The following is a 3,935-nucleotide window of genomic DNA, read 5'->3' as shown; positions in this document are numbered from 1 at the left end:
CTGTATCTGACCCACAGCTTCAGTGGCTACATGTACGCAAACGTCCTGAGTCTGACCACAAAGACCCTTGAGCAGCTACAGTGCTCCAAGCCACCATCATTTCCCACTTTGGTTATCATGTAGTTTTCATGACTGTGTACCCGCTCTGTCCTGTCCACATCAGAATATTCTCAATAACTAGAATGCTGGCTAAGATGCAACTGGATCCTGTCATTCATATGCTCCACTCTGTTCTGATAGTGGTGGTGGATGTCACAACAGTCTACGAACCGCTTTCCCATGACCCCTTGGGGCTCATCCGGTTCCTTCTGCTCCTTTTCAATGTCTCTCCACCCCAAATACCTCAGCTTCCTTAATAGACCCCAAACTGGCAGCTCCTAACTCAGAGACATTGCAAGGCTTTTTTATTATGGCTGGAAGATGTTTTTCTAGGTGTTCTCATTATCACATACCACTATATGTTCTTCAGTCTGCCCGGTCTTTGTAGGATGTGTGTGCACATTTGTATGCAAGAATGCAGGTGTGGACGTAGAAGTCAGAAGACAACTTTGGGCGTTGGTTCTTGAGGCAGAATCCCTTCGTTGTTGTTTTTCCCATTGTGAGCTCTCGGCTAGCTGAGCCTGGAGCTTCTGGGAGCTCTCCTGTCTCTCCCTCCCCTCTTCCCATAGGGGCACTGAGACTACAGATGCCTATGCTATGTATCTGGCTTTTATGTGGGCTCTGGGGATTTGAACTCAGGTCCCCATGCTTGCATGGCAAGCGCTTTACCCGCTGAGCTGTCTCCCAGCCCTTCCTTCAGTCCGTCCCTCTGGGTTACCTTATCTCGGAGGGGTTTTCTATGTAACCCACTGTGGCTCCCACTCAGGGCTTCAGTTGTTCTCCTCATTCACCACTGCCCATTAACTGTGTTATTTTATTTCATCACGCTGCCATAAAAATGTGCCGTAAACGAGGAGGCTGGAAAAAACTCTCCCAGTTCAGAAAGCCAGAAGATAAAACCGAGGGTGCCCACAGGGGCGGCTTCTCTGCAGGCTCGGAGAGAGCATTCATTCACCCCACTTCACCCCTGGCTTCCACTGGCTGCAGCAGTCTGAGACTCTCTGATGAGCAGTTCTGCCGCTCCAGTTTTCTGCCTCCATTGTCACACAGTGGAGAACTTTGTAGAGTACATTGTCACAGAGCACTTTCCTACTTTCTTTCTGAGTTCTTTCATCCTAACAAGGACACTTGGTTATGTTGTGTTGAAAGCCTACCCCATCAGTGTCACCAGTCTTAACTTGATAATAGTCACGTGTAAAGATGCTGTTTCCAAATGATGTAGTACCCAAGTTCCAGAAGGACATGGAGCCTGGAGGACAGTTGTCCGCATGCTGAGATGTGGGTCTTGTTACTGTTTTTCCTGCTCTCCACGATGGTCAGTTATGAGAACTTTGCTCCCCACACCCTCCCGCACAGAGCAGTCGAGACTCGTGGCGAAGAGCTCTCCAGTTCACATCATTTACGATTCTGTTCTTGCAGAGGGTTCAAGTTCAGCTTTCCACACCCACATCATAACTGCTGCTACTCCAGCTTCCAGGCATTCTAAGATTCCGATGCCTTCCCTTCTCCTGGTCTCCTCAGACATCACACTTATGCATATATTCCCACACATAGACACACACACACAGATACACAACATACACAGACTCAGATACACACAGACACAGACACACACAAAAATACACATTAAAAAAACCAAACAAGCCAAATCCAAACCAAAAACCAAATATGTGTTAATTGGAGAATCTCTCTGGTGACATCTCAGCCAGCTGGAAGATGTCCAGATAATATAGTAGCTGGTAATTATTGCATTGTATGTTCAAAAGGGGGACTCACGCAGCATGACTCTGGAAAGGAATCTAACCATAATATTTCATCCTCTGGTTCCCTCATATCCTTCTTTGCAGGTGACTCTAGATTGTGTCAGGTTGACAAGAAAAGCTAACCCAGGGCATACGAGATGGCCCTGTGCCAGCAGGTGCCTTGCTGGGGATGCGCTCCCATGACCTTTCCTTTGCTGAGAGGTGGCTCTCAGTTCAACTGTGCCCTCCTTGTCTGCCCTCCCTCGTGAACCAAAGCTCTGACTCCTGTTAGTGGCCTTTCTTGGAAAGCATTCGCATTTGCACTAACTTAAACTAAAATATCATTGTGGTGGGCACTAATGCCAATATGAAACAATATCATTTAGAAGGGAGACACGGGCATGGGCACAGAAGCACACACACATGAGGAGCCTGGGCAGACAAGCACCAGGAGAAGAGGGCACACCAGCAAGCCTTGGGAGGAGTCTGTGACAGTGACTCCGGACTTCTGTCTCATTTTGGTTCAGCTGTGTAGCTTCCAGGACGTGTGAAAACATGGCTTCCCAAGATAAAGCAGCTAGTGTGGTGCTGTGTGGTCGCCATAGCACAATCATAGGCTCAGGAGGTGCTAAGGTAGGACCTTACATCACAGATCCAGCCTGGCTGTTCTCATGAGTCTGCCTACTTGACAGGACTCCTGCAGCCCATGCCCTCCAAGCTCCATCCCCTTTCTTCTGCTCTTGTCCAAGGCAACAGCTGATGGAAATTTTGAGACCTGACTCTTTCTCAGAGGTTGCCATGTGCGATCAGGAATGTGGTGTCTGTTTTTCCTATCTCAACCTTCCAAGTTGTAGGATTGGCTGTTGGGATCCTTCTTGCCTGGACAGGAAGTGGAAGGAGACAGGAGACACCAAAGGAAAGAAGAAATATACTATTATATTTTTCTATAAGTCCTTGCAAGGACCTTCCTCTTTCCATCATGTGTTCATGTGTGTGTGCGCGCATTCAGGTACGCATATATGTGCATGTGTATGTACATGTGTGTATTGACTGCCAGGCCATACCCCATACATAGAAGGGAACAAACCAAGTTCTTGCCCCTCTAGGGGCAGGTAGGATACAAGTTATTAATAAAAATATATGTGATTTAGTACCTAACACTGCTGTTAGGTAGTGAGAGAGGTTGTAGCTATCTTTGTAAGGTATTTTATATAGGAGAGGGTGTTGGGGAAGTGGTTCAGATTATGGACTGCTCTTGCAGAGGACCTGAGTTCAGTTCCCAGCATCCGTGCTGTAAGATTTACACCCTCTCGTAACTCCAGCTACAGGAGTTCTGATGCCCTCTTCTTACATCTTTGGTATTTGCCTTCACACTGTCACATACTCATGCAGACAGACAGACAGACAGACACAGGCACACACACACAAACACACACGATCCCAAGTCTTACAGGGTCTACTGTCTCCTGACAGAGCCAAGTTGGGACCAAGTCTTGAGCACACGGGGGATGTAACAGGCTTGTCACAGAAGAGGAGAGGCAGCAGCGTGGTTGCAGGACCATCACTAGGGAAGGGCTGGTGAGGGAGCCGCTTCGTTCTCTTGTCCCCAGTGAAGGCTGGGGACACTCACAGGGACAGGGGTACATAAGTCATTTTAAGCACAGGCATGATGTGGCTGGATGAACTTCCTGAGGGTTGATGCAGTCACAGGTGAAGAGGCTGTCTGAGGGTGTGGAAAGGGAGCTGGGATCTCTGTGTGACAAGGAGCTACCTTCCTGTCTGTTCTCTTTCACACCTAGAGATTGCCAGTTGCACAAGGTGATGGTATGTCGTGTTGAAAGCACTGACAGGTTTCCGTTCTCATTACGTGAGATCTTCCATAACACATGAAGCTGTAGGATGGCCTCTGCTAGCTCGGGCTGCATGCCCATTTCCCATCCCACCTCCATGTCTGGAGCATGGCCGTGATGACTGGAAGTACAGTTTAGTAGAATGATGACAGACTCCCCACAATCTGAATGTCCGAGACGCAACCAAAATGACGGCAGTGACTGCAGATGAGGGTGGGTAGCTGGAAAGCTTGCACATTGTAGG

This window comes from Meriones unguiculatus, chromosome 11 (genome assembly GCF_030254825.1).
Source record: "Meriones unguiculatus strain TT.TT164.6M chromosome 11, Bangor_MerUng_6.1, whole genome shotgun sequence".
NCBI classification, from domain to species: Eukaryota; Metazoa; Chordata; class Mammalia; order Rodentia; family Muridae; genus Meriones; species Meriones unguiculatus.
The sequence above is the reverse complement of the archived record's forward strand: the minus strand, read 5'-3'. Positions refer to the sequence as shown.